Genomic DNA, 10209 nt, shown 5'->3' with positions numbered 1-10209 from the left:
ATTGTTTAAGCCACAGGCAAAGGATCCTTAAGGCGGTGTCACACTAGCACTTTTTCCGTCGTTTTTCTGAAAATCGTCGATACCTTGGCTGCGGCCTGTCACACACAAACGGTGTTTCGTCTGAAACTTTCCGTCGGCACAGACCAAGGAATGTAAACAAACATGGAGTCCACGCTGCGGCAAAGATACGCTGCTCTGAACCTAATACTGTGTATTGTGAGACTTAGACGAGCTAAACAAGCCAAAAAGCGTGCATGGATGCGCTCATGGTTGGCTCGTCGGAAAAGAGAAAGTGTGTACCACAGGCTGTTAAAAGAGCTGAGTTTAGAGGATCATGAGACTCTGAAGAATTGGATCAGGTTGGACAAGAGCCAGTACCACAGACTTCTGGAGTTAGTGACACCTCTTATTGCCAGAAGTGACACCAGGATGAGGAAGGCTGTCACTGCAGGAGAGCGTTTGAGACAGGTTGAAGCCACGCGGAAAGTCTCGGTCTTGGTCTTGGAAATGTAAACAAAGGCGGAAATTTGCAGGCGGAAACGATCCTGATCGTCTGACAAATTCATGCGATAAGTTCATGCGGAACGATGAAAAATCGACGGAAATCGCATTAATCGACGGAAAAAGTGCTAGTGTGACACCGCCTTTAGTGACGCGTTTCAGTGTGTACCGTGTGTGTGTGACCGTGAAATTATAAAAGAGTATAATATTATATTATATTATAATATAATAGTGTTAGAAATATACCAGATTACATGAATTCAATTTAGAAATGCGATAATGAATGTCTTCTACATCATGATGATGATGATGGCGAGGTAAAACATCACGAACAGTCTGAAACACTTTTTCTTATTAAACTTTGAAAATACCGCGTGCAATGCTGTCCTTCACAGGGGCAGGCAGTGACTAATGCTCCTTAACATCAAACAGCAAATAGGCTTGAGGGTCTGTTTAACTCGCAGCCTTAATTCCCGTCACTATAAAGCCTCAAAGACAATTCAGATCATAAAAAATCTAAAATTATTTATCCGTGAAGATTACGTAATATCTAAGCATAAATACGTGTGTGTGTGTGTGTGTGTGTGTGTGTGTGTGTGTGTCGCTGACTAGCTGACCCCTTGTCGCTGATGGACATGTCTCCCGTCCCCACCCAGCCTCTCTCTCTCTCTCTCTCTCTCTCTCTCTCTCTCTTATTTTTTTAGGTATTAAAAATTATACGTTTCCACAGCCACTGACGTGACAGCTCAACTGCAGTGCCTGCGGACATAAGGGGTTTAATGGAATACCGCTGCTCCAGCCAAGGCCCGCGGTCGACGACGCCATCATGTGAACGTTTATAGCCTATTATTACGTATAATTTTTTTTATAAAGAACAAGATCTCGGCTGTCAGGAATTTTTTGTTTTTAGTTAAAAGACAACAATTTCCCCTAATAAGTGCAGTATATTTTCAAATGTATCAAAGTTTGATAAACAACTTAGAGTTGCTCTTGACTAAATTTGAACGAAACTAAAAGCTCGTGTCAAAATGTAGCGACAGAGCCTAAAGAAAAAATATTTATTAAGCGTTAGCGACGAGCACTTTTGATAAATATCTATCTTAAAATTATGTTGAGTGCACCTGTGACCACCAATCACCACAACAGTACGATTTCGATAGGATGTAATAATTTTCATGTCGCGTGGAGGGGTTGCCAGATGTCGCTTTCTGAACGAAACTTACTGGACAGTGTGTCACTACTCTCTATAGCCGACTGTACATATATTTATCGACTACCTCCAGCACGTTGTTTCCTAGTACCCATTGGTTACTGCCTCCACTACAAAACTCCATAACCTTACATTTTCTTTCACTAAATTTCAGGTCCCACTCCCTCCCATATGCCTGAGCTATGTGCAGGATCTCCTCCATCTCCCTTCTCTCCGCCATCAACACTACATCATCAGCGTAGGCCAGGCACCCTAACCTCTCTCCTCCTATCTCTACTCCTTTCCCGGCTTTCCTAATTCTCACTATCAGCTCCTCGAGGTAAATGTTGAAAAGCGTCGGGGACATCACACAGCCTTGCCTGACTCCTATATTATTTTCTAACCACCCGGTAGTGACGTCTCCTAACGTGAATTGCACCTCATTTCCCTCATATAGACTCTGTATTATATATACTATCTTGTCATATACACCTACATGTCCTAGCAGTCTAATGAGCTTTTCTCTGTTCACTATGTCGTACGCCTTTTCAAGATCTATGAATACTAGGTATAACTCCTTCTTCTTCAACTTGTTCCTTTCGATAATCTCTTTTAAGGTAAATATATTTTCCAGCCCTCCTCTGCCTTTCCTAAATCCACTCCGTTCCTCTCCTAGCACCTTTTGCGTCTCTATCCAGGTCTTAAGCTTTTCATTTATTACTATTCCAAACACCTTTGCCATGGTGTTCATGATAGCTATTGGCCTATAATTTCCTATCTCTGCTCTATCCTTTCCCCCTCCTTTATGCGTCAGAGTTACCCTGTTTTTTTTCGCAGCCCTGTGGTGCCTCCCCTTCCTCCAAAACCTCCTTGCAGATATTAAAAATAACCTTCCTGACTGCATCTCCTCCATACTTAAGGAATTCTCCGATAATGTCATCTGTTCCTGCTGTCTGGCTGTCTGGCGCTGCCCAGCGTTGCCAGGAATTTGCCCAAAATATCGTTCTAATCCAGTCAAAATTGTCGTACTTGCATCAGTATTGTTATGCCCAAAGAGTCTCCTTGGTTATGCCGGACGTGTTACTTGGGTTCCGTGTCGCCGTCAGGAGACTCCGTGGGAGGGAGATATGTAAACACTTTGCGCAGCTTCCGTAGTTTAATATTCTTCCTTAGTAGTACACTTCACTCTGACTCTTCACTTACCACTAGCTTACTGTGACTGGGACTGTCCCCTCTCGCCCTCTTCTATATATATCCAGAACAGTACAGTCTAGAATGTTACAGTATATTTTAGATCATACAAGAACATGTAGCAAAAATATGTGCGAGTTGGCAACACTTCCCGCCTGGCGTCTGGCCGCGCCCCGCGGACGGCTCGCCTTGCTCCCCGCCCCCCTGCTCGCTCCTCCCGGAGCCTTCTAGAGGCCCATGGACGCCGGGGGAAGCTTCCAGCACAACACTATCCCCCCCTCTTAATTGTGATCGTCCCGATCACACACTTAACTATATACAAACATAAGAAAATTGATCCAAAACATAATAATCATCGTATCGCTGTGGACGCCTGCGTTGTCTCTGTCTTCTGTTCGGTGCCTCCTGCACGTCTGTCTCCTGGTGCGCCTCGTCGTCGTCCGCTTCTTGGGGTGTCCCTGGAACATCTGCCGAAGCCGGGAGGTTATCTCCCTCGGCTGAAAGGTCCAGAAGGCCTATGTCGTCGTCGACCTCCTCTCGGTCCTGGACGTCCCTTGCGTTTTCGTCGGCTACTGGGTGGCTGTAGTTGTTCCAGGTGTAGTTTCCCGGACCGTGGTACCTCCATAGCCGGTTGACGTGGACAACTTTCGGCTTGGTCCTTTCCGTTCTCCGGATTCGGTAAGTCACGTTCTAGCACAGTATAAGGGCCTTCCCAGGGGCTCAGTAACTTCGGAGACGGTCCTTTCTTCCTCTGCGGGTTGTAAAGCCAGACTTGGTCTCCTTCCTTGAAGTCAACGTGGCTTGCCCTCATATTTTAACCGCGCTTCATGGCCTCCCCGGAGAACTTCAAGGCACCACGGACTTGATGGTGCACCTCTTCCAGCCGTTCCTCTAGTTGACGGGCAAAACTGGAGGCGTCCCTTGGAAGGCTTTCCCCAGGAGGCCTTCCTGTCAGTAGGTCCACCGGCAATCGCAGCTCACGTCCAAACTTCAGCTTTGCCGGTGAATACCCCGTAGTCTCGTGGGCGGTAGACCTGTAGGCCATGAGGAACGCAGGCAGCTTCTGATCCCATGAAGACTGATCATTGTTGCACTGCTTGGCCAACTCCTGGCCCAACGTCCAATTAAACCTCTCCACCATTCCATCTGACTGTGGGTGCAGAGGGGTGGTCCGGGTCTTCTTGATACCCAGGAGCTTGCAGCACTCAGCAAGGACTGTTGACTCAAAATTCCTTCCCTGGTCGGAATGGAGCTCGTTAGGCACACCGAAGCGACAGAAGAACTCCTCCAATACCTTAGCGATGGTAGTGGCTTCCTGGTCAGGGATGGCGTAGGCTTCCGGCCACTTGGTGAAGTAATCCGTTGTGACGCAGATGTACCTATTTCCGTTCGTCGTCAGAGGCAAGGGTCCTGCTATATCCACTGCCACCCGTTCCATGGGGGCTCCAACCTGGTATAGTTGCAATGGGGCACGGTGACGCTTCTTGGGGCCCTTCTTTGCACAGCACACCTCACACGCGTGACACCATTCTTCCACGTCCTTCCTCATGCCAACCCAGTAGAACCTTTGGCGCAGGCGACTCAGTGTCTTCTTTACCCCAAGGTGTCCGCTGGTGATGCTGTCGTGCATTTCTTTCAGGACGCCTTCCCGGGACTTAAAAGGCATCACCGTGGACCAGGAGTGGTCAAGACCATCATGAGAGACCCAGCGTCGCTGCAACACCCCGTTGTCCATCCGAAGAGTGTCCCACTGAGTCCAGTAATTCTTAATGGTAGGGCTTTCTCTCGAGATTACTTCCCACCCAGGTCGCGTTGACGATTGACTCAGCCACTCCACAATTGGTCTCAGATCTCGGTCCTCCTGCTGCAGTTTCTCCAAGTCTTCCCATGGCACTTCCGCTGTCTGTTCTACTGTAGTGCGGCGACACATATACTGGACGCTTTCCCTCTGGAGACAATGTTGACACTCAGGTAGGTAGGGGCGCCGGCTCAAGCTGTCCGCGTTACCGTGTGTTAGCCCAGATCGGTGCACAATAGTGTAGTGATGCTGCTCTAGTTTACCTATCCAGCGAGCAAGCTGGTCCTCAGGGTTTTTCAGTGACTTCAACCACCGCAATGCAGCGTGATCCGTGCGGATGGTGAAAGTTGCACCGTATAGGTAAGCATGGAAAAAGTCAAGGCTCTTGACTACTGCCAGGAGTTCTTTCCGGGTCACGCAATAGTTTTTCTCGGCTGGGGTGAGCTTCTTGCTGAAGTAGGCCACAACCCGTTCCATGTCGGCGCATGCCTGGGACAGCACTCCACCAAGCCCCTCATCACTGGCATCACAATCCAGTATAAAAGGCTTAGAGGGGTCTGGGTAGGTGAGTACGGGCGAGCTGATGAGGGCCTCCTTGAGCTTCTCAAAGGCAACCTGAGTTTCCGCTGTTCACTCAAACTTGCGCCCCTTCTTCGTCAGGAGATGCAGTGGTGCAGCAATCGTAGCGAAGCCTTTTACAAACCTGCGGTAGTTTGAGCACAGCCCGAGGAAGCTCCGCAGCTCCTTCACGTTGGTGGGTGTCGGCCAGTCCCTTACCGCAGCCACCTTCTCAGGATCAGTGCGTACTCCAGCCTCGCTCACGATGTGTCCCAAGTATTGGACCTCCCTTTGGAATAGGCAGCATTTCTTCGGGCTGAGCTTAAGGTGTGCAGCTCTAAACCGGGCGAAAACCTCTGATAGCCTTTCCATCTCCTGCTCGAAGGTCTGGCCAAAGACAATCACGTCGTCGAGGTAGATGAGTGCCGTCTTCCAGCACCCTCTCCATCAGCCGCTCGAACGTGGCCGGCGCGTTGCAGAGGCCAAAGGGCATAACCTTAAACTGCCACAGGCCTTGACCGTAGGAGAAGGCTGTTTTTTCTTTGTCCTGCTCCGCCATTTTGACTTGGTGATACCCAGACTTCATATCCAGTGTTGAAAACCACTTGGAGCCCACCAAAGCGTCGAGCGTGTCGTCGATCCGTGGGACTGGGTATGAATCCTTGATGGTGAGATCGTTGAGGGCTCGGTAGTCCACGCAGCACCTGAGGGAACCGTCCTTTTTCCTGACGAGCACTACAGCAGACGCCCACGGGCTGCTGGACCGCTCGATTAACCCCTGTTGCCGGAGATCATCCATTACCTCATCCATCTCCTTGCGACGGGCTGGTGCCATCCTTCGAGGAGCTTGCTTCACTGGGCGGTGGCTACCTGTGTCGATGTGGTGCTCTGCCAGGTCCGTACACCCCAAGTCTAGGTCTCCTGTGGAAAACACATCTGCATTCTTCACGAGAAGCTCCCTGAGCTGTTCCATTTGGGGCTCCTCTAGACACTTGGAGCTCCTGTCAAACAGGTCGCGCAGGTAGTCAGGCAGCTCCTCCTGGGGCTTCGTCAGGGTTCTCCTGCAGACACAGGTTCTCGGTTCCTGGTCGATCTCTTGGCACAACCCCACCATGGTCCCTTGTCCTATTTTCTTTGGGCTGAAGGAGACATTGGCCACGACGACAGGCACTTCCGCTGCATCAGGGTCTACCAAAGTACTGCCTACAATCACCCCGTTTTCTACCGGGCATCGACTTCCACTCTCTACCACACACAGGCTAGCCGGGGGGCCCCCGTAATTTGACAGGGTAACAGCATCTCCGACCTCGGAGGAATAATGGTGGTGCGCTTGACCGTCACTGGCAGGTCTTCCTTGTTCACAGTTGTCAGTGGAACCCTCCTTCCTCCTACAGTCAGCTGCTTAGCGCGGAAGTCCAGCTCGCACCTGTGGGAGACAAGATAATCCATACCTAGGATGCAGGGGTCGTCCATGTCAGCCACGTAGACAGAGAGGAACTCTTCCTTTCCTCCGAGCTCAAACTTCACGTCCACTGGGCCTCTGAGCTCTGCGTAGTGTCCTGTGACTCCGCACAGTCGATGCGGCGTCTCAGGAAGCCGACGATAACTCACCACGTCAGGCCGCACCAATGTGCGTTCCGAGCCTGTGTCGACGACCACAGGCCACAACACTCCGTCAACCTTGCCCTCCACTTGGCAGCTTGTCATGGTGGTTCTCCTGCACACTGATATCTTCGGGGCATGTACAGGACAGACTGGTCGTTGCCCCCGTGAACCAGTCCTTCTTAGTTTCCCGAGAGGTGGTCCCTCGTTGGGGGCACATTTTTCCGACACTCATTCTTCCAGTGCCCCTTTTCTCCATAGGTCCAGCACTTGGGTCCTTCCCTGGGCTTCTTCTTAGCGCCACCTTCATATTCCTTCTTCCTCTTATAGCATTCGTTCTCCTTGTGCCCAACCTTCTCGCAGTACCAGCACGTTCCTTGGAACCTGTCTGTGTCGCTGACAGCGCCCTTTCGTGCCCTAAAGCCAGAAGTCGAGTCGTCCCTGAAGCTTGACAAGCTAGACCTAACAAAGGACTCAAACTCCATGGCACGTGCCAGAGCTTCCTGCATTGATGTTGGCTTAGCTTGGTTCACTTGTATCTTCAGCTGAGGGCTGTCCAGGGCATCGATGAATTGATCACGCAGCAAAACCGTCAGCAGGTCAAGGGTGGCACCTGGGTATGCCTTGTGCGCCATGCTCTCAAGGTCCTGAGCGAGTTCCTGAAGAGGCTCGCCGCGCCTCCTGTTGCGGGTTCTGAACCTAACCCTAAAGAGCTCGTTCTGGTGCTTGGTCCCATATCGTTACTCCAGCGCCTGTGCCAGCCTGCTGTAGCTGCCCTTTGTCTCATTGTCGAGCTGAGCAAGGACCTCCAGCGCCGCCCCTTTCAGGCTAGTGGCCAGCTGTACCGCGCACTCTTGGTCATCCCATCCGTTCCGGGCTGCCAACAGCTCAAACTGAGCGCGGTAAGCCTCCCAGGAGACCTTGCCATCAAACTCCTGAGGCTGGCGAAACTTCTTGCGGGGATAAACTCAGGCGAAACAGGGCTCAAACTATCCCGGACTTGCGTAGGAGAAGCATCTTGGGTACAACTAGCCCCTGCAGGCACTGGCTGTCCGTTTCCAGCCAAGGAGTCTTCAAGGGCCTTCACTCTGTCACTTATGTCACAAACTGCTGTTCAGTACGGTTCACCTTTCCCTGCACTTCTAATATTTCTTTGTGTGTCGTCTCCCGTACCACCTCCATCTCTTGTTGAAGATTTGTGTGTTCTTTCTCCACTTCTATCAGGCGTTGTCCTAACTTCGTGGTCACATCAGTCATTTCTCTTCGTACTGACTCACTTCCATCTTGTACTGCTTGTAGCTGTTGCTGTAATCCCGTGAAGCGATCTTCTAGCTGTTCTTTGAGTTCTTGGAGTGTTCCTTCTTGTTGTTGCTGTGCTCTTTCTTGTTGTTCTTTGAGTTCTTGGAGTGTTCTTTCTTGTTGTTGCTGTGCTCTTTCTTGTTTCTCCCCCTGTAGTCTCAAAGCTTTCAAGAGTTCAGTCAACACGTCGTCCCTCTGGGCAGCTTGGGAACGAGTCTCCATGGCGAAAAAACAAATGCCTACACTCCTGACTGTTACTTGGGTTCCGTGTCGTCGTCAGGAAACTCCGTGGGAGGGAGATATGTAAACACTTTGCACAGCTTCTGTAGTTTAACATTCTTCCTTATTAGTACACTTCACTCTGACTCTTCACTTACCACTAGCTTACTATGACTGGGACTGTCCCCTCTCGCCCTCTTCTCCTATATATATCCAGAACAGTACAGTCTAGAATGTTACAGTATATTTTAGATCATACAAGAACATGTAGCAAAAATATGTGCGAGTTGGCAACACTTCCCGCCTGGCGCCTGGCCGCGCCCCGCGGAGCGCGGACGGCTCGCCTTGCTCCCCGCCCCCCTGGTCGCTCCTCCCGGAGCCTTCTAGAGGCCCATGGACGCCGGGGGAAGCTTCCAGCACAACAGTATTGTTGTACGTACATCCTTTCAGAAAAAGACTGAATAATATAATCAATAATCTTTTTGTGACAGATTTTGAATGGCACTGAAACAAGATAAAATTCACTGATCAAAATTTAATTGAGACAGACTACAGTAATAGCTAACAGTCTTAAATGGGCCGGGGCAAGGTGCCACAATGGTGATCATAGTGACATAAATATATTCACAGTGAAATAAACACTCACAGTGAAATAAACATATTCACAGTGAAATAAACATATTCACAGTGAAATATACACTCACAGTGAAATAAAGCTATTCATAGTGAAATAAACATATTCACAGTGAAACAAACATATTCATAGTGAAATAAACACTGACAGTGAAATAAACATTCATAGTGAAATAAACACTGACAGTGAAATAAACATATTCACAGTGAAACAAACATATTCATAGTGAAATAAACGCTCACAGTGAAATAAACATATTCATAGTGAAATAAACACTGACAGTGAAATAAACATATTCACAGTGAAATAAACATATTCACAGTGAAATAAACACTCACAGTGAAATAGACATATTCACATTGAAATAAACACTCACAGTGAAATAAACATATTCACATTGAAATAAATACTCACAGTGAAATAGACATATTCACAGTGAAATAAACACTCACAGTGAAATAGACATATTCACAGTGAAATAAATACTCACAGTGAAATAGACATATTCACATTGAAATAAACACTCACAGTGAAATAAACATATTCACAGTGAAATAAATACTCACAGTGAAATAGACATATTCACAGTGAAATAAACACTCACAGTGAAATAAACATATTCACAGTGAAATAAACATATTCACAGTGAAATAAACACTCACAGTGAAATAAACATATTCACAGTGAAATAAACATATTCACAGTGAAATAAACATATTCACAGTGAAATAAACACTCACAGTGAAATAAACACTCACAGTGAAATAAGCATATTCACAGTGAAATAAACATATTCACAGTGAAATAAGCATATTCACAGTGAAATAAACATATTCACAGTGAAATAAACATATTCACAGTGAAATAAACACTCACAGTGAAATAAACACTCACAGTGAAATAAGCATATTCACAGTGAAATAAACATATTCACAGTGAAATAAACATATTCATAGTGAAATAAACATATTCACAGTGAAACAAACATATTCATAGTGAAATAAACACTGACAGTGAAATAAACATATTCATAGTGAAATAAACACTGACAGTGAAATAAACATATTCACAGTGAAACAAACACCAGTGAAATAAACACTCACAGTGAAATAAACATATTCATAGTGAAATAAACATATTCACAGTGAAATAAACACTCACAGTGAAATAAACATATTCACAGTGAAATAAACATATTCACAGTGAAATAAACACTCA

This window comes from Eriocheir sinensis, chromosome 31 (genome assembly GCF_024679095.1).
Source record: "Eriocheir sinensis breed Jianghai 21 chromosome 31, ASM2467909v1, whole genome shotgun sequence".
Classification (NCBI taxonomy): Eukaryota; Metazoa; Arthropoda; class Malacostraca; order Decapoda; family Varunidae; genus Eriocheir; species Eriocheir sinensis.
The sequence above is the reverse complement of the archived record's forward strand: the minus strand, read 5'-3'. Positions refer to the sequence as shown.